Raw genomic sequence first — 15,526 nt, forward strand, 5'->3', positions numbered from 1 at the left:
TGATGTAGAGGCGTTTACAGAGGTGAAAGCTTTGCTAGAATTCAATAAAGGTGACCTCTCCCGTTGTTGGAGAAGTTTCCAATTTGCAAAATGTCGTACCTGGACTGATTTGCAAGCATTTTTAAAAGCAGCTTATGGCTCAAAGGAACACGGGGATGTGGTGAGGGACCTCAGGGGTCTATATAAGTTACAAAAGGGCACAAATAGCCTGGTAGAACATAGTTCAAAACTTTTTGACTCAGTGGCAGATTGGGTAGGAAAATTGAAAACATCTGAATGAGTTACAGGAGGTAGTGTCTCACTTGACAATTTACATAAACTGATCCATTTTTCGATGCTCTTGCATGATGTACCGGATGCAATAGTGAATAGTTTTGATGAAAAGATTGAGCCTACTTCAGACGAAGAATTACTTTATGCCCAAATTGAGAAACATGTCTAAATGTCCCACTGTAGGTAGTACATTTTTAAATGGGACAGGCCCGGGAAATAGGGTGGAAAGAGACACAGAATTTTCTTCTCCCTGTTTGTGTGCAAAAGTTGAATATGACAAAAGATCGATCGATCAAAGGCAACAGCAATTGCGCTGTTTCAATTGTAATAAACCAGAGCACCCAAAGAAAATGTGTAGAGCTAAATATTGTGGAATGTGTAAGAGTGCGGATCACTATTGGCAATCTTGTCCGTCTCAGACATGGAAAGATGCGAGGCCTACACCTCAAAGTTCTGGGAGTCATAATGTGAGGACTTCCCAGGCAGGTCATTCCAGACGGCAAAGGGATCGGCGAAATTTTTGGGAGGCCGATCAACAAAAAGAGTACAGGTGATTAGTACGTGCCATTGTGGTCTTGTGGGGGACGCCCCAGAGCCCAGGCCTATAGTTTATGGAACAGTGGGGGATGTGGATATCCCGATCTTTATAGACACAGGTGCATCTATAAATTTAATGGACTATAATTTGTATCAATCCGTGTTCTTCCATTACCCTTTGAAACCCTCAATGGAGACGGTGTGTGACATGCAAACCCATAGATTATATACCCTGGGTTGTGTTCAAATACAGTTGACTCTTGGTGACAGAGTACTAACAGAACCATTTTTGGTAATGAAAGGGATTGCGTTGGGCAACAGACTTTTGCTGGGTCATCCTGCATGTAGGAGACAAGATTTCGATTCATGCGGGTGTTAATGGGATAACAGTCGCAATGCCTGGTGTTTTTCTTCCTACGGAAGTGTGTGTTACTGAAAATAGCAAGAGGCTTAGAGGGGTTATTAGCACGGCATCGGTGAACAGTGTATCCAAGGATGGGATTACATGGTTAGAATTGCTAAACTGTAATGATACAGTTAGGAGATACCAAAGGAATACATATATATTGGATTTCCAAGATTGGAGTTGTGATAGTGGTTCAGTGGCTATTGTAGAGATGAAACCTGAGTTTTCAGAGGCAGAAATGCAATCAAGGAAACGAATATTTAGAGAACATTTAGCTAATGGGGATTATAGTGAACATGTTGAAGTGATAAGCGAGCTCTTGGCAGAATTTGGGGATACCTTACAAGGTGATAAATTGGGGTTGACTAATGTGTTAGAGCATAAGGTAAATTTGGAAAGTGGCAAAAAACCCATTTATATTCCTGCATACCGCATACCTTTCAAAATCAGAGAACAGGTAGAGAAAGAGGTCAATAGATGGGAGGAAAAAGGAATCATTAGACCTAGTGTGTCTCCTTACAACTTTCCCTTGTTAGCGGTGCCTAAGAAGGACGGTTCTGTCCGTGTATGCGTCGATTTTAGACATTTAAATGAAGACAATCCCTGACTGATATCCAGTCGTGTGCATACCAAATCTTTTTGTTGAAATCGGGGGACATAATATTTATAGCTCAATTGATTTGGTGCAGGGTTTTTTGCAGGTCCCTCTTAGTGAAAGTAGCAAGGAATATACGGCTTTTTCAGTGCCCAAGGGACACTATAACTTTACACAAATGCCGTTCGGTTTATTGGGCAGTCCAATGACTTTTACCAGGTTGGTAAACACAGTTTTGCACGGGTTATTGGGCAAAAATGTTTTTGTGTATATGGATGACATATTGGTCGCAACAGACACGATTGCGCAACACCTGGAAGTGCTTACAGAAGTACTTAGGAGGCTTAGATTAGCAGGGCTGAAAATTAAGCTAGCTAAGTGTTCGTTCTTGAAAAAACAAATCACATATCTAGGCCATATCATATCTAAGGAAGGGGTTAGAGTAAATGACGATAAAGTCAAAGCAATAGCGAATTTTCGCACCCCCAGATCAAAGAAAGAGATTAAATCATTCCTGGGTATCACCAGTTTCTTCAGTGGGTTTGTGAAAGGGTTCTCTAATATAGCAGGTCCCCTAACTGATGTATTGCGGGAAGACGTTCAATTTCAATGGAAGGAACCCCAGGCGGAGAGTTTTCAAAAGCTCAAGGACGCGTTAATGAATCCCCCTATTTTGAAGTTTCCGGATATTAACAAACCTTTTACATTAGTGACCGATGCCCGCCAGGAATGCAAAAGTTTGATGGGAAATCCCATCCCATAGCCTTTTATAGCAGGAAGTTCAGAACAAAGGGCAGCAATGAGAGATCAATGGCTACCATAGATAAAGAAGCCTTTGCAATAGTGTCGAGCTTGGTTCATTTTAAAATGTTATTGATGGGGAATAAAGTAGAAGTTCTTACAGAACACAAGCCATTATTAGATCTTTTTAATAAACCCAATTTGTTGCCTAAAAGAGCTCGATGGTTTTTAACTATCAGAGATTTTGATGCAAAGCTCAAATATATAGAGGGGAAATTTAATGTAGTTGCAGATGCCCTCAGTAGAAGTTTTCATGACACAGAAGGATTCTAAGTTGCACAAGTCACTACTGAGTCTATACAATGGGATATGGCTCTCATAGAGCAATGGCAAGATGAAGACAAGATTCTAGCAGACGCAAAAGCGTTTCTTAGAGAGGAATTAGTCAGGAAACATTATAAGTTGCCTTTTTCGGGTTTGGAGTTACAAGGTAATCTATTGCTTAGGAAAATTAAATATAAATTGAGAATCAGCGAAAGTAAAGGAGATACGACACAGATCGTAATTCCGAAAGTCCTAATTCCAGTGGTTTTGGATATAGTTCATTGCAGGTTCGGTAGTCCACACTTGGGAATAGAAAAAACGTATAATGAGGTTCGTGCTAAATACATTTGGAAAAACATGGGGAAAGATGTGGAAAATTTTGTGAGAAATTGTACAGTGTGCAATGCATGCAAGCCTGCAAGGATAACTTCATGCAAATTAGGATCGTATCCTATACCAAGTAGACCTTTCAGAGAATACATATGGATATCCTGGGAAATTTTTGTGAGTCTAGATATGCAAATAAGTACTTGTTAGTGATAATAGATGAACTTACAAGGATAGTAGAAATTTTCCTACTTAAGCATAAAATGGCTGAAGAAGTAGCTGTGGCTTTTTTCAATGGCGTCATTTGTAGATACAGCTCACCCGAAGTTCAATTGACCAACAGCAGTAGAGAATTAGTGAACAAAACTTTGGAATGTTTAGTGGAAGTCATGGGGATACAGAAAGTAACAGTTATTTCATACAGACCTGAGGCTGATGGGTTGTGTGAACGAGTGAACAGGAAAGTGCTCGAGGCTCTCAGGAAAATTGTAGGTGGTAATGATAAGAATTGGGACAGATATATTGATGTTGTTAGACATAGTATTAACACTATGGTTAGGGATTCCATTAAAATGTCCCCATTTGAAGCTTTGTTTGGTTGCCCAGCACGAGGCACATTTGATTTGCTAACTATATCTCATCATGGGGAGGATAGGATCCAGGTGTTGGTATCCACAGTGAGAGAGAGACATGCTTGTCTCAGCCGTAACCTTGAATCCGCAACCAGAGAGATGGTACAGAAAAGTATTAGTAAAACATCTGATCCCAAGATCAATGTCGGAGACAAGGTATTTTTAAAAATTAACGTGAGGAACGAGCTGAACTACAAATTAGGCCTGAAGTTTGAAGGTCCTTTTAAAGTCGTTGAGGAAAAACTGGAAACAGATTTGTAGTCTTAAAGGAGAAAACAGGTCGGTCGAGATTAACACGTATCTCAAAATTGAAAAGAATTGGTTGTGGTGATTAATATATTGTCATGCAATTGCATTTTTTTTCTTGCTGTCTGGTTTTTGCAATTGGTGGTGAAATGTTTTAATGTTATTTTTTCTCACATTAATTTTCTTCCACTGTTTTTTTTTATTTTGCGCAAACTGCGGCGTTTTGGAGTGAGATTCAGAGGTTAATATTTTACGTGGAAAGTTGTTAGGAAATATGGCGAATTTTTGTTTTAGCTGAGAAACGTCATGATAAACATGTGATAATTCCTGTGTATGGGATTTGGGGCCTAAAATTCTGTGGTTTTACGAGCCAAAGAGGGGGTTATTGTGGTTCATTTTGGTGTTGTGGCTATTGGGGGCGAGTGACACTGCTGCATTGTGGTTTTATATAATTGGGGTAATGTCATGGGGGAGTTATGTTTTAAGGACAATTTTTTTGGGCACCTTGGTGATATCCTGGAGATAAGTTTGTGAAATGTGGTTACGTATATGGTGTTAGTATAGAGTATTTGGAGAATAATGGTTTCTGAGGTTCCAAGTCTTACTAGACAAATTTATAGTACGGTTCAAAGCACCTGAGGTGTTCACAGGTGGATTTTTGCTGATAATGCTGTGATGAGTCCGGTTGCTGATTTTTTCCTTTGGAGTTGATTACTCGGAGATTTGCACTATTTTTGGAGATGTTGATTTTGGCATTCCACGGAGATGTACTATGTAAGGGGGTTGTTTCCGGTCATTTCTGGTCAATGAGATTGTTGCGGTAGCAAATTCCCTAACGGTACATACTGCATTTTTGGGGAAAATGTTGGATTATATATATGTTTTTTCCTCTCTTGTGTGCGTTTTGTAATGGGGAAAGTTCACTTATTATTGTTGTTATTATTTTTTTCTTTTTTTTTTCTTTCCCTATGAGAGATGTCGTAATTGGGGTTAAGCTTTGAATAGCATTTCTATTTAAGACAGGAGATATAATTTGTCGTGGTATGTGAGTTAGATAGAAGGGGTGTTCGGCATTATATTTCATGGAGGTTAGTTATATAAACAGTAAAAGGGGTTTTTGCTGTTAGACATTATGGGTTCTTCTTTTGATAGTGTGTTTGTCAGATATGGGATTACTTGTGAGGATTCCGTGGGTTAAGATTATATTTTGTTTAGTGAGGAATTTTTAATATTTGACTAGGAGATTGAGTATATTAATTAATGACAGATTTGTGGGGTAAAGCAAGACTTTAGTTATTCTATGATCATGTAGACTTTTTAAATGCGGACACACGATGACTTTAGAGAATTCTCAACTTCACGTGATGGTGACGATGGAAACGACTTTGTTCTACAGTACCAGAGGTCGAGTCGAGTCTACACACAAGTGGCGATGCTATGGATTGCCTTGCAGCAGATGAGATGTCGTCGGTATATCGTCTCAGGATATGTTCTGGGATAAATCAGGAGTCTACAATCTTCTATGAGGCGGGTGCGAGGTGCACTTGCATGGAAGTCACGGGATATTTCCTTGACAACGGGGTGGTGACCACGTTTCCTTCAGTAGAAAACGTCGAATCTACAGTTTCGTGACGAGGGGGTGTTAGATACAATCACAAGGGTCGCAGATGCTGAATAATGGCGCATGCTGAATTGTTTCGAGATGGTTTACGTGCTCGACCTGCATCTACAACTATTCGTCGAGTTCTGCTTACCTTAGTGACGAGGATGAGTTTTTCATCAACAAACGTTACACAATTTGTGCGTTAGGAGTTCTTAAACTTCTGTGCATCCGGCGAGGCACAAGGGCTCCAGCAACAGAGGTAGCCCTAAATCATGTGGCAAATTGAAACATTGTGCATTAGTTGCTGATGTGGTGTGCGACAGGAGTGCACAAAGGACATAGGGGGCCGAACCATATTAAAAAATAAATTGATGTGTTAGTGAATTACGTGATGTCAGCTTCTCTGGCTTGGAGACAGAGAGCCCCTAGAGATAGCCTTCTTGGAAACGAAGGAATTTCATGTGTATGCATTACTGTGCTGATGGCTGTTTGAACTGTTGCCACGGGTAATCTTAGGGTGTGGTGGATGTGTACATCCATTTGTACGTGCATGACAAGTCCGGCCGCTCGAGACACTTAAGAGAATAAGCACACATTCCTTTGAGATAGGGAGGAAGACGGTTCAGAGGACACCAGGTGTTGAGGCAAGGCCCATCAAAGGTATGGCACATATTTAAATGACTTAGAAACAGTTGCCTTTGAAAAGAGAGAAGTGTGAAGTGTATACATTTATTTAACATTGTGTAGTGGGGAATATAATGAATATGTCTCTTTGTTACAGATGGGTCCCATGTCATTATTCTAGAAACAGGATTCTCTAAGTTTGACTGTCAGAATGTAAGGTTGACAATTTGAGACTTTGGGGTGATTACTACACTAATCCAGGAGAGTGGAATGATAATTTACAGTTCTTTGTGGGGCAGACCTGTTTTCAAATATGACTTATTAATCATTTTGTCCCATTTTATGTTCATCTGGTTTGGGAAATAAATAGCATATTTTAGTATTTATGTGAACTCATTAGCCTAGTTGACATGTTTGCAGAGAGAGGCCGGCCACTACCTATAGGTAAGAGTTGTCATTTGTGTAGTTTTGTTAGGGGGGTTGGGGCGGGTTAAGAGTTGTATTCCTTGTTTGTTGTTGAGTTGAGTTGTGGAGTTGTGGTTGTGTTCCTTGCTGTTGTTGAGTTGTGGTCCTGGGTTGTGGTTCTTTGTTGTTGTTGGTGGTCTCGGTGACTTTGACCAGCAGACAGCACAGCATAGCCCGGAGTATCTGGAGTGGTTAAGTACATTTTTTTTCTGTGTGTAGGTTTAGGTTAATTGTCCTGCTTGTATTCTGTAGTGTATAGAATAAAGTGTGACTGAGGGTGGGTTTGGCAGCTGGAGTGGTTAGGTTTATGTGGGTGGGATTTGCTACTTGTTTTTTAAGCTTGTGATCCCGCCACACGGTAGCTACTACCCTGGAGTTAGATTGCTCTTTGGCAACTATTACAATTTACAATATATCTTATTCAGGCCTGGCTGTAAACCACAGAGGCACAAGACGTTTGTACGTAATGCGCTCACATCTTCCCGTCTGCTCTGTAATCCATCCCGGGCGAATATCATAACCATTAGACAACCTGACAATTCAACTTGCAAGAGGTTCGACTTCCGAGGGAGCAAGAGCACTTCTGTTAAATACCACCATGGTTACTGAACTGTGTGCCAGGTAGTCCACTGACTTTGTTGGGTTGAAACCTAGGCGGGAAGGGCATGGGGATAGCAACAGTTGTTTTTAATAACGTTATTTATAATATGGGGTTTTAAATTGTCTCGTGCTTCATACGGAAAGGTTACGATTAAATGTTTCATATGAGAGAGAGAGAGAGAGAGAGAGAGAGAGAGAGAGAGAGAGAGAGAGAGAGAGAGAGAGAGAGAGAGAGAGAGATTCGTAAATCAGTGTCTATGTGTACTGACGTCCCTATTTAGGGCAAATTTGATTTCATGGTCCCCCGCTGGAGCCGTTTTAAAGGCACAATCTACGATGACAACAACAGCAGCAGCAGTAACAACATCAACTGCATAACTTCAGTGAAGTATGACACGAGTCATCGTACAAAATAGCTTCTTTTTCCGTGTAGAATTCCGTTAATTGGATGGCGTAGGAATATACTCACTTCAAATAATCTTATACATATAAATATGTAAAAAATTATGTCAATACATCACCATAGTCAACAGAGAAGAAAATCTATCAATTCATGCAATATTTAAAATTTCTGGCACTTATTTTCATCACCACATTGTTATTTAAATTTTGTAATATACCCAATATAGAAATTGATGCAACAGAGACTCTGTGAAGGACTCACTGATTCTCTGGACAATGAATGCATTGTTTCGAGGGAATTCGAACATAAACAATTTTATCCTTACTTGCGTTTCACACCAATTGAGATTCTTCATCTTTGGACAAGCTAAAGCAAATGTTCACAGAAAGTCTTATATAATAACCGATTAATTATTACCTGAAAGAGAACCGTTGCAGGTTCTGTGGCAGCTCAAGCCCAGGTGCAGCTAATAAAAGGTAAGTGAGAATTTCGTTCGATATTTAATAAAGAATCAAAGAGATACTCAGCCGGTTTGAAAGAAGGTGGGGCTGGTCGGGTTGTCTGGTGGGCTGGGCCCTGGGTGTGTCAAAATTTGATAGGACTAAAACTCGTGTTTGAAGCTCATTTCAATCATTCCATGATGTTATATCCACTCTGCAATGCAGTTTGTTTCTAATGAAACCGTGGATTCTTGTTTATCTCGTTTCATTTCGTTTTTATTGTATGTGAAGCTCGGCGCTCGTAGCTCGGACTTCTGGCTTGGTCCCTAGGTACCTAGCCAGTGCTGGGTTTACTTCTGTGGGCTTAATTAGGGCTTACGTGGCGGAGACGTATTTCTCAATGGCATGATGTGGTACATGTGAATCAAAATACAAAACACAAAATAGGTTAGGATCTCTAACAGTCAGGTAGACATGACTACCTCGGTATGTCTTGATTTTAAATTCAGTCGTCGGCAAGGCGACGTCAGGTAACAAGGTCAGGCATGGATTGCAATCCTGGGTTAGGCTAAAGCATGGTTGTGCACTTGGGCTCCACATGTTTAAAATAACTCCAATAAATCCTTCAACTGCCCTCCTTATTTGGTAAAATTTCAATGAACTTTTGCTACGGGATACCTAGGTAGGCCAACTAACTTCATCTGGACACACCCACCTTCAGTGTAGCTTCGAATTTAAGGTAGCATTGCTTACCTGGATTTCTCAAGGCAAAGATTTTTCATTGAGAAGGAAAACAAAGAAGGAAGGGCAGTTTTTATTATGATATGCCTACCTAGTGATTTTAGTTGGGGAGCCATTACCTAAAGCATTGAAGCTAGCCTATTTCCCAATAGGGTAAATGGCTGAGCGGCGACGTAGCGGCCGCCTCTCTCGGAACGCGGCCACTACCCAAGAAAAGTGCTTGAATTATTCCATTATATCGTAATTTAGGAGAAAACACTTGCTTTGAGAGTTGTGTAGAGGTCTTGTTGTTCTGCCAAGATGGGCGTCAACTCTTGACTGATGCTCATGGCACTGAATTCAAGTACTTTTTCAGGAAGGTGGCCACATTCCAGGATTGGTGGCTGCTATGTTGCCGTTTGGTCATTTACCCTACCATATGGATAGCCTAAATATGCTTGGCCCTGCTGCGTAGGCTAGACCTATATTTCCCTGCTTTATTAGACTACGTGAGGTTAACTCGAGTAATTAGGTGGACCACATGGTATGGTTTCTACCTCCTCCTTAGCCTGCTATGTTGTATTAAAGTTGTGATAGGCTAGTCCTACATTATCTGTTAGGTTAGTAATTTTTCACTTATAATTTATTTTGGAGCATATTTTTTGTGTAGCTGTCGGAGGTATTTTAGGCTCAAGGTTATTTTATAAGGCTTATTTTTCATTTTTCATCTTCGTTGCAAGTTAAATAATTTCCTCATTATATTATTACCAGTTAAATACTTTTCCCATGATAATTTTTGAGATTTCTCCACGCTGCTATCTTATTTTTGTTTTAACCAGTAGTTCAGCACAAATTTAAAATATATTTTGGTCTGTTTAATATTTCTATAAATATTGGTGGGTGGCCCATTACCTCCCCCCCCCCCCATTCCAAGGCTGAAGAATAGTAGGGTGTTTTTGTTGGGAGAATGAAAGAAATAGTAAAATAAATGGCTACATTCAGATTTAAACTAGAATGCTGGATTCTGACTGATTGTGTGTATCCTGGATACCCACTTACTTGATCCAGGTGCCTGTAAATCATTTAGTGAAATACTGCACAAAAGTGCATCCTAACATTCCTTTACCTTGATCTAATGTAACCAGGAGTAATGGAGTTTTCCTGACTTGGACCTTGCCTCTTCTCCCCCTTTCCCCTTCACCGAGGACTTCACCACCTAACCTGACTTTCTGGCAGAAATTCAAGTTGAATTTGTTAAAATAATCCCCAGAAACATCAGAATGTATCCTAAATATTTTCAGGGCCTGTATGCATATAAATATATAATTTTTTTAATGTCAAAATTTGCTGCAGCATTAAAAAATAAGTTACTAATGAATCTCTGGAGAAAATCCATCATGTATTGACAAGGCCATGACTAGATTCAAAACCAAAAGAGTTGTGGAAATCTTGAACTCAAATTAGTCAGTTAAGGAATTAATATAGACTTGTCAGTCATGTCCTTGTCATGTTGAGCTTTTCATGCCAAGTTTCTAAATGAAAAGTAAATTTTCTTAAGGCATGTTTAATTCTTCACTATCCATACATCAGTACTACATGTTTCAGATCTGTGCTGTTGCCAATAAGTGTATCTTTCTCTACTATACTCAAGATAATTTCTGAAGTTTTTCTTCCCAGTTCAGTATTTAATTCTATAGTTTTTAGGTTATTTTTTGTCAGTTTACTTTTACTTCACTGTACAGATTGATTTATGTAGTGACCATTGGCACAACGTTAAAGGTTGAGGTTGTAGTTTAAGGTCTTGTGAATTTGGTTAGTGTGATGTCAAAGAATAGAATAGGACTTTTGATTAATATATCCTGAAACCCTTTTTAAGAAAAAATTCCATTCAGTTTTGATTGATTTAAGTTGACTAGAGGGATCAACATACACACAGTCTTGATTATCCTAAAGTGTCAACAGTATGTTGATTCCAGACCGGTGTGCGGGGAACAGTATCTGGATTATCAGTGGTGATCAACTAAATGTAGGTGAATAAAGAGAATTAGCGGCATTTGTATTATCATGAAGGTTGATAGAGCCTGGATAATAAATGAAGCTCAACAACACTAAATTTCAAAGAATAATGGAAACTTTTGGACAGTTTGTGAGAAATGACATCTGTAGATGATTAGCAAAAATGGGTGATGTGTGGACCAGTAAGTTAGCAATATTTTGAGGAAAAGGATATTTCATTGTAGGTGGCACAGTAGTTGATTTCAGTTATGAAGCGTTATACAGTATTAGCACACTGTTAAGAAAAGTCAGTGCTCTTCTTAAACTGGCACCACATTACTGTACTTAGTATAGTGTGAGACTCGCCTTTGCTGATGTAATCCATACTTTGATAATTTTTTTACTGTTTTTATACTCTATTGAGGTTTGTCGCAGTTGAAGGGAAGTTGGTGTTTAGTTAACTAAAACTTTGGCTATTTGCATGGATGGTGAAGGTTATGTAGAAAATTTTAGCCAGTTTTGGGAGCTATATAACCATAATGTTAGTGATGTCATCCAGCATCACCTCTTGAAAATTATATTACCAGAAGCTCATGCTCTGGAATGGTAACACAAGATGTTTACTAGTAATTTATTTCCATATTTGGCAGCAATAATGCATTCAGTTCACTTTGTATATGAATAATAAATATAATCAAGTTAGCTGCAGAATTGAGCCTGGTTGGTGATTACATGAGTGACCACTTGTAAACCTGGACTCCGGTGCGGTGGCTCTTATATTCGTGATCGTTTGTGGCAGTATGGTGTTAGTTGCTTCATCTCAAAATTTGATCCTTTGTAAGAAGGATAACACCTGGAGTTTCTTTCCCTTGCATCTTACTGACCTAAAGACCGTAGAAAAGAGGAACGTTGAGCCTATTTTGGCACCTTTATTTGCTCATTATCATAGTCCCAAGCTCCTCATACAAATGCTTTTTTTATATGTTATTGCATAGCAGATTATATAACCATAGCTAATTATAGAAGCTACAGTCAACTTCCACTTAGGTTTATGTGAAAGGCTTACTTTTGGAATTTCAGACTTTGCAATTTTACTTTTGTGTTTTGTATAATCACCTAGGGTACTGTTATTACTTGTATTTTGTAGTCAAATTTATATTTTGAAAGTAAAAAAAAATTGACGCCGAATTATGATGCATGGGAGAGCAATTCATGGAAGGCAAACAGCAGCCAGAGAAAGGACTAGAATAATGATTGGTAGAATGTTAATTGTTCAGATAGACGGATAGCTGGGACACAAGGCCAGCAGTATGAACCGGTAAGACAGCTAATGATCACATGTCTTGCCCTGGATCAGAGGAATAGTTCAGACTTACAGTATGTATAGACAAGACTTGCTACTTTGATTTATATTAGAAAATGCTGGTCAAAACATTGGATGTTCTTAATATTAACCATGGTGGATGTCCCCGGGGGATAGGGGTGGGTTGGATGGGACTCCGTTGGAATTGATTACCATGTATGTAGAGAGGGAAAATTGTTACGTATTTAGAAGGTATGCAGTCTCGGATTACACTAACATTTTCATTTTAGTTACACAGACTCAGATTTTACTTTGGGTATCATAGTAACAGTCTGGTTGACAACATACGATCATGTTTGCCACTACATGAGATGGTGTCAGTAACTGGCTTACTGTTTTCAAAGTTGTGAAGGAGGCCATCCATACTCATGGGGTTTGAATTTTATATCCAGTCATTTTTAGACTTCAGACGTTGACTGTCCAGCTGTATAATTCTCTCAGAACTGTTGCTGTGAATATTAAAGGGAAGTTTCCCCTCCCCAGTTGAGAGAGAGAGAGAGAGAGAGAGAGAGAGAGAGAGAGAGAGAGAGAGAGAGAGACGAGAGAGAGAGAGAGAGAGAGAGAGAGAGAGAGAGAGAGAGAGAGCACTTGTCCTCCTTGATACATTGCCTTCGAAGTAGTGTCACAGGTGGGGTCACACTTACGGTGTCACGGACCAGAAGATGTCTGTCGATAGATAGGAATTAAGGTTTGAGTTTGACTGTTTATTAATTTGCCAAATGAATAGCAAACATGGAAAGGCGTCTTTGAGTTAAAATTGTTTTCCTCAAGAGATCAGGGTTTAGTGGAGAAGTTGCGTGCATGGGGGTGAATTGAAGGGTGTGAATAACTTTGTGTTTGTGACGCAGCCTCTGCCGTTTCATTAATTTTAGATACGGAGTAACTTCGCCAGATGTATTTAGGCTATTGCCGGCTTTTGCAGTTTTGAGGAATTGGGAAAAAAAAACGCTCGAGTTGTGTTGCTGCTTTGTGAGATTCGTGATTTTGCCGCGAACTCACTCATGGATGAGTCTAAGGCGAGTATTAATAGCATAGGCAAACAGACGAGGCTTTCAAAGTTTGAGAATATTTAAAAGTACTGCCGAAAGGTCTAACCAGAAAAATAATAAGAACAAGAATAAGTAAGAGAATGAAAGAGTTTAGAACCGTGCTATAGATATTCAGAAAGAGAAGATTTAGTTCTGTTAACAACAACAGCATACCTTGGGAGCAATTAGAAAGTTTACGTTCCGTTTACAGTAAGGAGAGAGATTAAATAGTAGGAGATTACATACCAGACATTTTGGTCTTGTGGACAGCACCAGAACGGTTTGGGATATCTGAGAACTTGAAACTTCAGCGGCAGTAACCGGGAAGTGCCCAAGTTGCCCATGATTAACCTTAATTCGTGACTATTGCGTTTTGCTCCTTTTGCTCTTCCAAGATGCGTCCGCACCTCGGAGAGCATCGCCGATTGCCCTCACCGGAAGTGTCTGTATATAGTTCGTTTGCAGTGAAAGACTACTACTACTACTACTAATTATATTATTATTATTATTATTATTGAAGTACCGTTCTCCTCCGGGAATTGGATTAGACTGTCGTACTAAGGGGACATCAAGAAAATCTCCCACAGTTATTTCAAGCACACGAAAAAGAAAGGCAGCTGTTCTTAGTATTCATAAAGAAATTTAGCAGTATGGAGTTCCACCTGCACCTTTAAGAATGTATTCGATACAGTTTAAAACAAATGACATGCACTTTCTTTGGTTGCAAGTTACAGCACGAAAATTTGGTAAAACACTCTTATAAAGTATTAGTTTAAGACAAATTTTTATCATGGTGTTCGACATCTAGTAATTTTTGGAGGTAAAGAATTTTGTTCTACGATGTCCTATCTGTTAATTTCATCAGCTTCCATTGCAAAATAAATGATGCAATTACCTTTGATTAATCTCGTGAAGTATCGGGGAATTCACAAACTAATGACCGTAGCATTTCTGACAACAAATGCTTCCAATACAGAATTGATCATTATATTATAGTGTGTATATATATTTGTTTATTGATTGATTGATTTATTTATTTTTTGCTTGAAAGGCTGGGTTGGGGGCTTTTCGTTCTACTCAGCTATTCCGAGAAAGGGGCGTTTTCTGCGAAATGGGAGACCTGAAGCTGGGATTTTCGATGAGACAAGGATTCGCCGGATGTTGGCATATGGTTGGGGCATATATCGTTGCAAATGATAGTTTTGTCAAAGTAAGGAAGATTTCGTCAGTGAATCTAAGAAGGAAATGTTCTCTGTATATTCATAGATTTTCCCTTAAAATGATCGGTTACATGTATATGTTTACAGGAAGCAATCACTAGCATATCTCGCCGCGTGATTCATGTCTATATTTTTTTTGGTTAGGTCATAATTATCATGCACCCCCTAATAAGAAAATTCATGTGGGATCAGATTGAAAGATCCCTGCCTGATAGAAAATCCGGTAAACCATTTGAGGTTGGTATTTAATTGAAACGTGCTCATTATGATGTCCACCAGGATGTTGTAACCGGTATGGAAAGTTTCCCCAGAACGCCAACGACTTTTGTCGGAAGTTTGACAGCAAGATGTTGAAAGATGCCAGAAAAAGTGCTCATGCAAGTCGATTATTTTCAAGATTTTTTGTTTCTCGGCGATTTTTTTTATAGAGCGAATCAAACAAAGCCTTCCCGTAGGGGTTAGTGCCGTCAGTGTACCTCACGCAGTGCACTGAAGACATTACTTAAGGTTCTTTGCAGCGTCCCTTTGACCCCTAGCTGAAGCCTTTGTCATTTACTGTACCTCCGTTCGTATTTTCTTAAATCCATCCTGCTTTCCACCGTCTCCTAACAAGTATACGTCAACATTATTTTAAGTGTTGAATGACCTCATAGTTCCCAGCGCTTTGCCTTTCGTTTAAATCTTTTATTCCAGTTTCAATTCCAAACAGCGTTTGCGTGAGTTTTTTGTGTATTTATATAGTGGAGTTATTTATAGTTCATTTTTGACCGTCATTGCTTCCTAGATTTTATACCCGTCTTATTTGTAATTGGTTGTATGAATCACGTCTCTCCTGAAGGCGAATGTGGACTCTGCAATCCGTTTGAACTAATATTTTCCTTCTCTTTTCTCTAATGAAAATCACCCCCCCCCCCCTCTGCTTTTTGACACCCTAGGGACTCGATTCAATGCATTTTCACCTGGGAATAGCTGTGTTTTTGCAGC

At 39.3% G+C, this 15,526-nt stretch overlaps 1 protein-coding gene across 1 annotated transcript in view; it reads left to right on the top strand.

Moving 5' to 3' along the window:
- Window positions 1-8,096: 8,096 nt before the first annotated feature.
- LOC135220183 (protein hu-li tai shao-like) overlaps window positions 8,097-15,526 on the top strand; it is a 211,276-nt gene continuing 203,846 nt past the window's right edge. The window contains exon 1 of the mRNA XM_064257546.1: window positions 8,097-8,252. The gene's annotated coding sequence lies outside the window, so the exon portion shown is untranslated. The remainder of the gene's footprint in view (window positions 8,253-15,526) is intronic.

The sequence above is a fragment of the Macrobrachium nipponense genome, chromosome 11 (genome assembly GCF_015104395.2).
Source record: "Macrobrachium nipponense isolate FS-2020 chromosome 11, ASM1510439v2, whole genome shotgun sequence".
NCBI lineage: Eukaryota > Metazoa > Arthropoda > Malacostraca > Decapoda > Palaemonidae > Macrobrachium > Macrobrachium nipponense.